Source organism: Ranitomeya variabilis, chromosome 2, assembly GCF_051348905.1.
Source record: "Ranitomeya variabilis isolate aRanVar5 chromosome 2, aRanVar5.hap1, whole genome shotgun sequence".
Classification (NCBI taxonomy): Eukaryota; Metazoa; Chordata; class Amphibia; order Anura; family Dendrobatidae; genus Ranitomeya; species Ranitomeya variabilis.
The window spans coordinates 1,082,264,591-1,082,279,577 of NC_135233.1; the positions used below are offsets into that span (position 1 = coordinate 1,082,264,591).

General features: G+C 46.1%; 1 protein-coding gene across 1 annotated transcript in view; it reads right to left on the minus strand.

The window, feature by feature from the left end:
• The window catches only part of LOC143808735 (serotriflin-like), a 60,532-nt gene extending 45,725 nt beyond the window's left edge, over positions 1–14,807 (minus strand). Inside the window, exon 1 of the mRNA XM_077291682.1 lies at positions 14,678–14,807. The gene's annotated coding sequence lies outside the window, so the exon portion shown is untranslated. The remainder of the gene's footprint in view (positions 1–14,677) is intronic.
• Between the last annotated feature and the right edge of the window lie 180 nt (positions 14,808–14,987).

The following is a 14,987-nucleotide window of genomic DNA, read 5'->3' on the forward strand; positions in this document are numbered from 1 at the left end:
CACATCAGTGACCACTTTACTGTTTGGGTTCACCCATCTCTATCTATGATATTCTTTAGGGCTGTGCACATGTCTGAGTGTTCTGCAGAAAAAATTGGAGAAATGTCCAATTTTGTTCTAAGTGAAAAAAATCGGATTGCACTAGGATGATATTTAATGCCAGTTTGATCAGACTCTGATCAAAGTCTGACCAGAGAACTTAGACCACTTTTCTTGATTGTGGAGAAAATGGTTGTGTGACCTTACCCTACCCTTAGCCAGAGCAGATAATGGCTATAAAGTGTTTCATAGTTTGGTCACAGAAGAAACTTGTGAGAGTAGATTATATGGGGTAATTCAACTTTTATCTTAAACATGAGGTACATTCATCAGCTTCTTAATACAGCATAACAGGAAGTCTGAAGGACCTTTTACTGGAGAGAGAATGTGAAACCAAAGTCCAACAAGTATATGCATTACATTCAACTAAGCATATAACAGTAACAACATCGCCATCTATTGTCAGAAAAGTGTAAACTCCTCCTGCACACAAATAAGTTTGTATCTGTTGCATATCAGCCAGCATAAAGAACATTGCTTACTTTAATTGATTAAAACTATGTAATGTTTTATTTACTCTGTGGTGGTGCCGTGGGAAAACTGAACACTTATTGCTGGGATCTTCACTTCCAATCATTAGGGATCTTGAAATTAGAACAAATTGTGCTCCGCCAAATGCCATTATTTTATTATTTTAAGGGTTTTCTGCCCCCTTAAAAGTTTAATTAGGAAGCCATCTTACAGAAAGGGATTGTCCATATTATAAAATCCATTTTTTGTCTGAAAATTTTTGGTGTATTACTTACATGGATTTGCAAAAGCTCTCCTCCAGAAGAAAGAAAATGGTGTATTTAATGGCCGCTTGTATAGGCTTCACTAGCAACCCCATAAGTCAAAGCACAAACCGATAAAGAGAACCTGAGACAGCTGATACCTGCTGCTTGGGATGTCAACCATATGTTTTTTACTCTAAACTTGTGACATTTATATTGGTGCCTGCTCTTCTTTCCTCGGCATCTGTCGCCAGGGGTTCCCGTGCTCTGGTTGCAGGTGACTCAAGGAAGCAGTTCTAGTTTTGTGTCCTCTGGATCGTGTAGTTCCATCCAGACTGGGAGATATAGAGTTAACTACTGTGTAATTTGGATGGGGCTAACTTGCTGATTTAGGGTCCTGGTATACATGAGTCTTTATGGAATAGACTTGTTAATGTATATGACACTGTAATGCTGATATTCTATGTCAACTCATCTAATGGTGTCAATTTGGGCCTAAATGATCATAGTTTATTCTTATATTATTGATACCACCATCACCTAGATTTTGACCACCCTATGTAGCATTATTATTGTTTTTTACTATGTTTAGAAAGGTTAAGAGGCAGTAGGGAGAGTCGACGAGAAACGGGGGCACCACTGTCGACTTGTAGAGTGCCAACCTCCATGGCATAGGCAGGGTTAAAGTACAGGAAAGAGTTTCTCCCCACCCTCCCCTAGACACCATCTACATCCCCTTACCCCTCTTTCTAGTGTTTTTAGATATTTTCTTGGATACAGATTTACAACAACAGTGTGGGACTACTTCCATAGTTACTGACATTGATATCTGAGGAAGTGGTCCCATTTACAGGTCAATCTATTTTTGTATTGTGATATTTATAAGTGTGTTTGATGTTCAAATAAAAAGTAATTTTACAGGGTTTTGTTTTTCTGTTAAATGACCGTTTTAAGACCAGATCCCTGTTCAGTGGTTAAAGGATGGAGGCCAGGGTTCCTTTGGAATCTGCCAGATGGAGTGTCTTGTATCAAGCCTATCTGAGGTGGCCATTTTCAGTCTGGTGCCTCTGACAGATATAACAGAAACCCTGCTACACTTCAGAGAATAACATACTTTACTAGCCGACGGGGCCAATCGCACAAGAGACTACTGTGAAAGTGCCTGTGTGTGTATATGGAGATATCTGCCAGTATTTGTCAGAGAGGAGGGAGATTCCACCAGTGAGCCGCCTTTCTGAGTAGTCACCCATGTGGTTTGGTCCCCAGCAGCTTGTAAAGTATGTTTTTCTCTGAAACTATGCAATGCACATAAAGCCAGTGCCAGATACATGCTGCCCAAGTATCGGGTGGCATATATCAGCTGTCGGGTTCTTTTTAACTTTATATCTCATGACTAGTGTTGAGCGATACCGTCCGATACTTGAAAGTATCGGTATCGGAAAGTATCGGCCGATACCGGCAAAGTATCGGATCCAATCCGATACCGATACCCGATACCAATACAAGTCAATGGGACTCAGGTATCGGACGGTATTCCTGATGGTTCCCAGGGTCTGAAGGAGAGGAAACTCGCCTTCAGGCCCTGGGAACCATATTAATGTGTAAAAGAAAGAATTAAAATAAAAAATATCGCTATACTCACCTGTCCGACGCAGCCGGGACCTCAGCGAGGGAACCGGCAGCGTTGTTTGTTTAAAATTCGCGCTTTTACTTGGTTACGTGAGGTCCCGGCTTGTGATTGGTCAGGGCGGCCATGTTGCCGGGACGCGGACCAATCACAGCAAGCCGTGACGAAATTACGTCACGGCTTGCTGTGATTGGTTAATGGCGGCCATGTTGCCGGGACGCGGACCAATCACAGCAAGCCGTGACGTCACGGGAGGCTGGACACGCGCGCTTTTCAAAATACGCGTATGTCCAGCCTCCCGTGACGTCCCGGCTTGTGATTGGTTAATGGCGGCCATGTTGCCGGGACGTCACTGGAGGCTGGACACGCGCGCTTTTCAAAATACGCGCATGTCCAGCCTCCCGTGACGTCACGGCTTGTGATTGGTTAATGGCGGCCATGTTGCCGGGACGTCACTGGAGGCTGGACACGCGCGCTTTTCAAAATACGCGCATGTCCAGCCTCCCGTGACGTCCCGGCTTGTGATTGGTTAATGGCGGCCATGTTGCCGGGACGTCACTGGAGGCTGGACACGCGCGCTTTTCAAAATACGCGCATGTCCAGCCTCCCGTGACGTCACGGCTTGTGATTGGTTAATGGCGGCCATGTTGCCGGGACGCGGACCAATCACAGCAAGCCGTGACGTAATTTCGTCACGGCTTGCTGTGATTGGTCCGCGTCCCGGCAACATGGCCGCCCTGACCAATCACAAGCCGGGACTTCACGTAACCAAGTAAAAGCGCGAAATTTAAACAAACAACGCTGCCGGTTTCCTCGCTGAGGTCCCGGCTGCGTCGGACAGGTGAGTATAGCGATATTTTTTATTTTAATTCTCTTTTTTACACATTATTACATTAATGTTGTTGCGATACCCGATACCCGATATCACAAAAATATCGGATCTCGGTATCGGAAATTCCGATACAGCAAGTATCGGCCGATACCCGATACTTGCAGTATCGGAATGCTCAACACTACTCATGACTAGTGTTGAGCGATACCGTCCGATACTTGAAAGTATCGGTATCGGAAAGTATCGGCCGATACCGGCAAAGTATCGGATCCAATCCGATACCGATACCCGATACCAATACAAGTCAATGGGACTCAGGTATCGGACGGTATTCCTGATGGTTCCCAGGGTCTGAAGGAGAGGAAACTCTCCTTCAGGCCCTGGGAACCATATAAATGTGTAAAAGAAAGAATTAAAATAAAAAATATCGCTATACTCACCTGTCCGACGCAGCCGGGACCTCAGCGAGGGAACCGGCAGCGTTGTTTGTTTAAAATTCGCGCTATTACTTGGTTACGTGAATTCCCGGCTTGTGATTGGTCAGGTCGGCCATGTTGCCGGGACGCGGACCAATCACAGCAAGCCGTGACGAAATTACGTCACGGCTTGCTGTGATTGGTCCGCGTCCCGGCAATATGGCCGCCCTGACCAATCACAAGCCGTGACGTCACGGGAGGCTGGACACGCGCTCATTTTAAAATGGGCGCGTGTCCAGCCTCCCGTGACGTCACGGCTTGTGATTGGTTGCGCCGCGGTCAACCAATCACAAGCCGGGAGGCTGGACGCGCTCATTTTAAAATGGGCGCGTGTCCAGCCTCCCGTGACGTCACGGCTTGTGATTGGTTGCGCCGCGGTCAACCAATCACAAGCCGGGAGGCTGGACGCGCTCATTTTAAAATGGGCGCGTGTCCAGCCTCCCGTGACGTCACGGCTTGTGATTGGTTGCGCCGCGGTCAACCAATCACAAGCCGGGAGGCTGGACGCGCTCATTTTAAAATGGGCGCGTGTCCAGCCTCCCGTGACGTCACGGCTTGTGATTGGTCAGGGCGGCCATATTGCCGGGACGCGGACCAATCACAGCAAGCCGTGACGTAATTTCGTCACGGCTTGCTGTGATTGGTCCGCGTCCCGGCAACATGGCCGACCTGACCAATCACAAGCCGGGAATTCACGTAACCAAGTAATAGCGCGAATTTTAAACAAACAACGCTGCCGGTTCCCTCGCTGAAGTCCCGGCTGCGTCGGAGAGGTGAGTATAGCGATATTTTTTATTTTAATTCTCTCTTTTACACATTTTAACATTAATGTTGTTGCGATACCCGATACCCGATACCACAAGAGTATCGGAATCCCGGTATCGGAATTCCGATACAGCAAGTATCGGCCGATACCCGATACTTGCAGCATCGGAATGCTCAACACTACTCATGACATATACACCAAATTAGACTGTTTTCCAAGAGAAAGAGACGGTTGGTTTACGGTTTTGCCTCTAATCAGGTATTAGTGAGAGTTGAGCAAATCAATTCAAATTTGAATTAACCAGATTTGCAAAATTTATAAAAAAAGATTCTTCACTAATCGATTAGCAGTACAGTGGGTACGGAAAAAATTCAGACATCTTTACATTTTTGCACCCTTTGTTTCATTGCAGCCATATGGTACATTCAAAAAAGTTCCTTTTTTTCTCATTAATGTACACTCTGCACTCCATTTTGACTTAAAAATAAACAGAAATGTAGAGATTTTTGCAAATTTGATAAAAAAGAAAAACTGAAATATCACATGGTCATAAGTATTCAGACCCTTTGCTCAGTGTTAAGTAGAAGCACCTTTTGAGCTAGTACAGCCATGAGTCTTCTTGGGAATGATGCAACAAGTTTTTCACCCCTGGATTTGGCGATCCTCTGCCATTCTTCCTTGCAGATTTTCTCCAGTTCCGTCAGGTTGGATGGTGAACGTTGGTGGACAGCCATTTTCAGGTCTCTCCAGAGATGCTCAATTGGGTTTAGGTCAGGGCTCTGGCTGGGCCAGTCAAGAATGGTCACAGAGTGGTTCTGAAGCCATCCCTTTGTTATTTTAGCTGTGTGCTTAGGGTCATTGTCTTGTTGGAAGGTGAACCTTCGGCCAAGTCTGAGGTTCAAAGCACTCTTGAAGAGGTTTTCATCAAGTATATCTCTGTACTGGGCCACATTCATGTTTTCTTCAATGGCAACCAGTCATCCTGTCCATGCAGCTGAAAAATACACTTTCAAAGCATGATGCTGTCACCACCATGTTTCACTGTTGGGATTGTATTGGACAGGTGATGAGCAGCACCTGTTTTTTTCCACACATACAGCTTAGAATTATCACCAAAAAGGTCTATCTTCATCTTATCAGACCAGAGAATCTTATTTCTCATAGTCTGGAAGTCCTTCATGTGTTTTTTAACCCTCCGTCAGGGGCAACTGATCTGACAGGCGCAGCTCACTTAGTTTCATTTCTCTATTTTCAGTGGTTTGTCTGGGAAACACCATCCTCCCAGTACCTTCCTAACTTTAAAGGCTGTGTGAAACCTGAGAAGCCTCTTGTGCTGCAGAGCTGCAGGAGATCAGATATCAGTGTTTTGGCTTCTCAGGCTCATTGCCCCTGAATGCGTCACACCTTTGACGGTTAGAATTTGCTGTTTTTATTCATCCCAATTGTTTTTTAGCTTGTTTTATGAATAGCTAGTGCTAAATTTGTGGATTTGTCATAAAAGGTTTTGTTAGAAATAAGATTGTGCTTCTCAGGCACATTGCGCCCTAACACATATTCTCTCTCTTGCTTCAGCTTTTCTTCTGAAATGGCGAGGAGAATATTTGACTTGGCCAATGCCCTTCATGTTGAGCAAGTGCAAAATATACTTGCAGCGCCCCAGAGTTCTGGTCGTTGCAGTACTGTGGCTCTGCCACTAAGGGGAGCCATGGTACGTTCGATGTCACTGAAGGAGTTCCTCCAATCAGGTATCACAGACACCAATATGTTTCACAGCAGGGCCTCCGGGGGGAGCTAAGGGTGCTATTCATTAGGCCACTCCCCACCATAGTGGGTAAACTGGGGGTCAGGCAGGAAGTTAGAAGAGAACGCTGACGGGATTGAACAGAGCAACACCCTGTGGCAGAGGGTGTTGTGAAGGGAGAGACTGTAGGGTCTCTGTAAGGGGTGGGATCCTGGCAGAGGCTTGGCATTGAGAGAACGTAACGGGACCGTGCCTGCTCAGCTTAGCGGCGGTGCCCAAGAAAGGACTAGAAGCGAGGCAGATTGTGCTGAGTGAGAAACGAGATCAAGCAGAAGGAGAATACCAGCAGGGGTTTTGTTGAAAGAGGCAGCACCCTGCTGAGGCGCAATACCGGTGGCCGGAACGCCGAGGGAGTGGATTAGAATACAGCTTCAAGCCATACTCCAAACAGCGGCAGGACAGTCGGTCTCAGGCGGGCTGTCTACCACATATCACCTATGAAGTCTTGGGGGGCAATTGCGGGAGAGGGGCGTCTCTAGGGTCCCGGAAGAACTCCAGGCCTACCTGACAAACGGGTGCCATTCCAACCTGAATACAGGGAAGGGGTGGATTACAGAGGAACATCAAATCGAGTTGTGAGGGAACTTAAGAAACAGACACAACCGTTGTGGGGTCACTTTCCGTGAGCACAGCAGGGAAGGACTACAACACATAGCGCTAGAAGGAAGGCACAGATCTCCACCTGAGAGGAGGACTCTGGAGGTGCCATTGGACCGGCTGGACTTGCGTAGCCTGGTGAACCGTGTTCTGGACTGAGGACTCAGAGATCTCCAGTAAAGAGGTAAAGAGACTGCAACCTGGTGTCCTCGTTATTTACCGCGACCTGCACCCCACAACTGCACCGCTACACCACCATTAGCACCACTTATTTCACCGGACGTCCCCCACTGACGGACAGGGCCACGGACCGGGTCTAGCCACCGTGACAACCCCAGGACTGAGACCTAGAGGCCCGGCTCCGGGTACCCCTCGGCCCTGCGGCGGTGTGGGGGCGCGCCGCATACTGATTGATGATGAGACAGACCCCTTACAGCTAGAAGATTTAGGGGAAGAAAGTGACATTGCTTCAGAAGATGATGTGGAAGAATGTCCAGATGTGTCTGATACAGGTCAAGATGGAGAGAGTGAGGAGGATGCTCAAGACATACAAACATATTACTTTTCTGGTTATTAAACATTTTTTTTTACACCTGATTATATGTTTTCTCATTTATTCCATTCCTATTAAGGTAACTGATCACTTTTAGAGCATTGAAATTGTTAAAAAAGGAAAATATAGCCAATTTTCTAGCCTGTGCTGGACAGGCGCAATGCCCCTAAACTCGTTATGAAACATATTGCCCCTGACGGAGGGTTAAGCAAACTCTATGCGGGCTTTCATATATCTTGCACTGAGGAGAGGCTTCTGTTGGGCTACTCTGCCCTAAAGGCCCAACTGGTGGAGGGCTGCAGCGATAGTTGACTTTGTGGAACTTTCTCCTATCTCCCTCATGCATCTCTGGAACTCAACCACAGTGTTCATGGGGTTCTTCTTTACCTCTCTTACCAAGGCTCTTCTCCCACAATTGCTCAGTTTGGCTGGACGGCCAGTTCTAGGAAGACTTCTGGTGGTCCTAAACTTATTCCATTTAAGGATTATGGAGGACACTGTGCTCTTAGGAACCTTGAGTGCTGCAGAAATTATTTTGTAACTGTGGCCAGATCTGTACCTTGCCACAATTCTGTCTCTGAGCTCCTTGGCCAGTTCCTTTGACCTCATGATTCTCATTTGGTCTGACATGCACTGTGAGCTGTGAGGTCTTTTATAGACAGGTGTGCGCCTTTCCAAATCAAGTCCTATCAGTTTAGTTAAGCACAGCTGGCCTCGAATGAAGGAGTAGAACCACCTCAAGGAGGATCACAAGGAAATGGACAGCATGTCTGAGCAAAAGGTCTGAATACTTATGACCTTGTGATATTTCAGTTTTTCTCTTTTAATAATAATGCAAAAATTTCTACATTTCTCTTTTTTTCAGACAAGATGGGGTGCAGAGTGTACATTAATGAGAAAAAAAGCCGGATTACTCACCGGTAATGCTCTTTTAATGAGTCCACGACAGCACCCCACATGAGAGAGAGGGATCCGCCCCATAGGAACAGGAAACCTACAGAATAAAAGGAGGCGGTCCCCTCTCCTCCTCAGTTTAGTTTACAGAGTACAAAAAGGGAACCGCAAAAGCTTTAGTATTAATTCTTATCCAGCAACATAAATATCTTAAACTCTATACAACCATTATTTGTGAATTTAAAAGGAAGAGCTGTGCATAACTTAGGGAGGGTAGTAAATGGGTGCTGTCGTGGACTCATTAAAAGAGCATTACCGGTGAGTAATCCGGCTTTTTAACTTCGCCATGACAGCACCCCACATGAGAGATTTTCAGAGAGTCATTATTTGGGTGGGATTACTGTATTAAGAACAGCTCTACCAAAGGCCAGATCAGAAGATGTAGATAGATCAAGTCTATAATGGTTGTAAAAGGTAGAAGGTGTAGACCAAGTTGCGGCCTTACATATTAAATGGATCGGTACATCTGCTTGTTCCGCCCAGGAGGAAGCCATGGCTCGTGTTGAGTGCGCTTTAATACCCGCTGGAGGAATCTCGCCTTTTGACGTATAGGCCAAGCAGATAGCATCTCTGATCCATCGAGATATGGTAGCTCTCGTGACCCCATGTCCTTTCTTGTGGCCCTGAAAGGAGATAAACAGAGCCCTACTCTCCCTCCATGTCTGACACCTTTCTATATAAGTCAGGATGGCTCTTCTGACATCTAAGGTGTGGAACTTATGCTGTTCTGGAGTTACAGGTGAATCAAAAAAGGAAGGGAGAAATATCTCTTGTGACCTGTGGTAGGTGGACGCTACCTTAGGGAGGTATGAGGGGTCTGGTTTTAGGACTATCCGATCATGGAATACCAGTAAGAAGGGTGGGTCTACTGATAGGGCCTGGATGTCGCTAACCCGTCTAGCTGAGGTTAGGGCTACCAAGAGGGCTACTTTATATGTCAGGACTTTTAAAGGTACTGAATCTAGTGGCTCAAGTGGGGAGCTGGTTAAAGCCTCTAGCACTAGATTTAAATCCCACGGAGGTAGACAGGGAATATGGACCGGTTTACTACATTCACAAGATTTTACGAATCTGGAGATCCACCTATTAGCTGCTCTATTGCATCAATATAGGGCTCCTAATGCCGAGACCTGAACTCTTAAGGTATTTACAGATAACCCCAACTCTCGGCCTTTTTGCAAGAACTCTAGAATAGGTGTGACTGGAACTTGCTTAGTGAACGGTACCGTGTAAAAGTCTAAAAATTTATTCCATACCCTACTATATATCAGGGTGGTAGATCTTTTTCTGCTCAATAAGAGGGTGTTTACTAGTTCTGCTGAGAACCCTCTTGATCTTAATAATTGCCTCTCAAATTCCACGCCGTCAAGTGAAGACCTTTCACTTGCGGGTGGAAAAAGGGGCCTTGGGACAGCAGCTTCTTGTCTGATGGGAGAATCCATGGATCGCATAGGCACATGGTCTGGAGACAAGAGAACCATGGTCTTTTCGGCCAGAATGGTGCAATGAGGATCACTCTTGCTTGTTCCCTCCTGATTTTTCTGATCACTAGAGGAATCAGAGACATCGGAGGAAAGGCGTATGCCAGCTGGAACCTCCAAGGATGGTGGAGAGAGTCCAACATATCTGGGTGATCCATGGCGTTCAGGGAAGCGAACCTTTTTACTTGCCGGTTGTCTCTTGTGGCAAATAGGTCGATTTGTGGTATCCCCCATGATTCTGTTATCATACTGAATATGGATCTGTTTAAGGTCCATTCCCCTTGACGTAACTCGTTTCGGCTGAGGTAGTCTGCCCTGATGTTCTCTACACCTCTGATGTGCAGGGCTGTTAGGGATGTTAGATGAGTCTCTGCCAGCTGGAAGATGTCTGCAGCTATGGTCATTAGACTTCCTGACCTTGTACCACCCTGACGGTTCACATATGCCACTGTGGTGGAATTGTCCGAGTAAATTCTTAAATTTCTCCTTGAATCTGCGGAAGAAAGTGATTTAAGGCATATTCTACCGCTTTTAACTCCTTCCAATTGGAGGAACACGTCAATTCTGCCTGGTCCCAAGTATCTTGGGCCAGACTGTCTTCCATATGTGCTCCCCTCCCAAAGGGCTGGCGTCGGTGGTAATTATTTTAGACGGGTCTATCATCCATGGTACACCCCCTGAGAGGTGGTCCATGTCTAGCCACCAGGATAGCGATTCTAAGACATCTTTGGAAAGAGTTATTCTACTTTCTAGATGTCCGTCTTTTCCCTGAGCTGACAATACCTCATACTGTAATTGACGAGTATGAAATTGTGCCCATGGTACAGCAGGGATACATGATGATAATGACCCCAGTAAAGACACGGCCTTCCTTAGTGTCATGTAGGGGTTGCGTATTGCGTCTGATACCCTTGATTGTATAGTCAGTCTTTTTGACTGGGGAAGGAAACATCTCTGACTTACGGAGTCTAGCTGGATTCCTAGAAATGTCTGAACGGTTTCTGGATTCAGCCGGGATTTTTCGAAGTTGACGATCCAACCTAACTCCTGTAGGGACGAGATCGTATTAGATAAACGAGTTTTACACTGAAGTATAGAATTTCCTACTACTAGAAAGTCATCTAGGTAGGGTATTATCAAGGTATCTCATGGTTCTAAATGAACCATCTGGCTTATTGATCAAGAATAAAGGGGAATAGAACCCTTTCCCTTCTTGATCCTGGGGAACTTCTATCAGGACTTTTTTAGATAGAAGAGATAGGATTTCTGATTCCAGAGCCCTTTGTTGGTCTTGACCTTTTGGTGATGTTACTATAAAGGAATCCCAAGGGATTCGGTCAAATTCCAGTTTTAGGCCGTATTGCACAATGTCCAGAATCCACTGCCTGGATGATATTTGTTCCCATTTGGGAAAGAAGAATTTTAATCGGCCGCCCACTTCCTGGTTAGCGGTATTTGCGTTTCAGATTATGAGACCCGCTAAAAAAGGCACCTTTTTGCTTTGGGTCCTTCGACTCCCATCGCTCCCTTTGTTCGAATGGCTTGTTCCTGGTAAAGGGGCGTCTTCTGAAGGCTCTCCTGTAAGATGGAAGATACTGGTTAGGGAAGCCTTTCTTCCTTTCTCCTGCTTTATTCAGGAGTTCATCCAGTGTTTTTCCAAAAAGGAACTCACCCTGGCAGGGGATCGCACAAAGTTTTGCTTTGGCCTATGCGTCCCCTTTCCAGTTCTTTAGCCAGAGTGCTCGCCGGGCTGTGTTCACTAGGCCGGCTGATCTGGCTGCTAGGCGTAGCGAATCCACGGAGGCATCAGCCAGGAATGCTACTGCTTCTTTAATTAGAGGGAATTTCGGCAGGATTGACTCTCTCGAAGTTCTACCTCTAATCTGTTCCTCCACTTGCTACATCCATACTAGTAGTGACCTTGCAGTGCAGGTACTAGATATGGCGGGCCTGAACGCCCCCGTGTTGGCTTCCCACGACCTTTTTAGTAAAGCTTCTGCTTTACGGTCCAGTGGGTCTGTCAGGACTCCTGAATCCTCCACCAGTAAGACCGACTGCTTGGTTGTGGAGGCTACAGCGGCATCAACCTTCGGCACCTTTGACCAGGAATTTAGCTCCTCGTCGCTGAAGGGATAGCGTCTTTTAGAGGATGATGGTAGGAAACCTCTGTTTTGCTTATCCCACTCCTTTTTAACGGTTTCTTTAATAGTTTTTATGACGGGGAAGGACCTACGTTTCCTCTGTCCTAACCCCGCGAACATGATGTCCTGAGCCGATTTCTTTTCCTTCTCATCTGAGCACCCCATCGTGCTCCTGACAGATTTTATTAAGTTGTCCACACTGCTGTTGGGAAGACAAAGTCCCCCTTCGGTCTCGGATGAACTCGGCTGGGATTCCGCTTCGCCTGAGGATATACGTACATCCTCTGGCTCTGAACTGACTGGAGATCTGGACCTGCTAAGCTGACGGGTACTGGTGCTACTTGTCTGCACCAAACCCTGCATTTCTTCTCAGATTATGGCTCTGACATCTAATGGTGTCATTATATTTTCCTGCCGTAAGGTCTGCATGATACACTCTGAACATAGTTTTTTAGCGCAATCATCCGGGAGGGGCTGCGTACATAAAGCAGATTCCTTGTGCTTGGACTTGTGTGTCCTTTTCTTAGTCTAGAGGAAGGATACAGTAGGAACATATATCAGCATATAGGAAGAGACTCTTTCAAAAACTCACCCAGTGAAGCTGACAGGTACCGGTTCTGGAGGCGGATTTCGATTGGTGGTAGAACCCTTCTCTGGAGGTCGACCACCACTCTTTGTGCTGCTCCTAGCACTTCTCTCCTTACTGGGAGAACGCTGTTGCACTGCGGCCAGGTGCGCTTCGTCGGCCGGTGAAGCCATCTTACACACACCGGCCCGACGCTAGCGCTGCATTTTTAAATCTGCCGCCCATTCTCCTGCCTCCCCGGACCGACCCGGAAGTGCTCCAGCGACTTCCGGGTTAGACGCGCCGCTCTCACTCACCATGCGGCGGCCAGGAATATTTAGCCGGCCGCTGCAGCGCGCACGTCCTCACGGTGCCAGGCGGACCCACGGTGACTGGACCCGGACCGTGGATGCTTGGTCAGACGAGGGGGGAGGCTGCAAGCAGGGGCTCCCCCTCCGCTGCTTCTGGAACCGCAGCCCCTGCCGTTCCCTCAGACACCGGCGCAGGCGGGTGCATGGCCCAGGGATCCTCTTCATCTGTAGGTAAGCCGGGTCCCTGTAGGAACAGGAAACCTAAACTGAGGAGGAGAGGGGACCGCCTCCTTTTATTCTGTAGGTTTCCTGTTCCTATGGGGCGGATCCCTCTCTCTCATGTGGGGTGCTGTCGTGGCGAAGGGTAAAAGTGAACTTTTTTGAATTTACCAAATGGCTGCAATGAAGCAAAGAGTGAACAATTTAAAGGGGTCTGATTACTTTTCGTACCCACTGTAAGTACTCAAAATGTCCTGAAAAGATGTGTATAGCCCTCTGAGGATTCCAAGGACTGTATCCAACTATGTTCAAGCTATGTAATACATAACTCTAGTAAAATCAAAATTACCTTATCTTACCTTCAATGCTATGCAATCAGGCTCTACCTGTACAGTTTATTTAGTGTTTCATGGCTTTCTCTCCCTATCTCTATAGCTATATTGTGAGGTGTGATGTTTCTTCAGTATCCAGATTCACCATAAAATGGCTGTATTATGGCTTTTAAATAGGCTGTGATAGCCCCTCCTCATTGATTGTGCTGTACCATGCGATGTGAGTCATTATGGGGAAACCCGCCTGTGTGTATCTGAGGTCATGTGAGCCTCTTTGTCAATGCAAACTACCAGTTGAATGAATGAATAACAAGCCTTTGATGTGAGTCTTGGGAAGTAATGATTCTCCTTGTGAAGACGAACCATCTGATAGGCTGCGTAATGATCCGTGGACAAACGGTTATGCAAATTGTCACCTATCAGAGATTGATGGGTATCTCTAAAAGGTAAAATATTGCCCCTTTTAGCTCACATCAAAGACTTTTTACGCAACTCACCAATACCATGCTCTGTACTGAAAGGGAGCTAGAATCATACAGCTGAGGGTATTTTTTTGGAATCAAAGAATGTTAGAGTTGGGATGGACTTCAAGGGACATCGTGTCCAAACCCCTACTCAATGCAGAATTCCCTAAACCATCTCAGACAGATGTCTGTCCAGTCTCTATTTGAAGACTCCCATTGAAGGAGCACTCACCACCTCTCCTGGCAGCCTGTTCCACTCATTGATCACCTTCACTGTAAAAAAAAGTTTTTTTTCTAATATCTAATCTGTATCTTCTCCCTTTCAGTTCCATTCCATTGCTAAAGAATGATTGAACATTAACTTTTGGCACTACTATTTTTCTTTCCTCTAATTTCCAAACTTTTTTTTTCCCCAGAGGAATCCTCAGCTACATCTTTCCCTTATGTCGACTAATGGTCTCAACCAAAGGAGACATTATCCTCCGAGACTTGCAATGATAAAGGCATTGACCCCATTTGTCACTCTACTTTGATACCCCCAAAAAGAAAGAAAATAGCAAAAATTAATCTCAAGTAGGCCCTTTCTTACACATTTTTAAAGAAAATGACCTAGGTAGACCTAGGTAGCCCCATATGGTCACGTGGTTCTATAATAAATATTTAGCAAGAGGAGATTTAGACCATTTGGCAATGATTGGACATGCTATTGTTATAGGCAATATCATAAAAATGACACAAATACATACCTGAAATAGATGAGGTTTCAGATGAATAGTCAAAAGCCCAGCTGTCGGTAACAAAAGTCTGGCAGATTCCGGTATTCAGTATCAGAGAACGTATAGTTTTGCAGTTTAGCTTTTTTCCTTTGAACAGGGTTTAGACGTAATATCAGATGTAGTCCATACACTGGAATATCGCCGCCTCATACAAGCCTTTGAAGATAATTTGCAAATATCAAAATATTAATACCCATGCAGCCCTAATCCTTAGGAGTTACCGTAGACGAAACACTATTTTCTCAAGGTGTTTTCTATTCTTGGATTTTTCTTCGTCTGC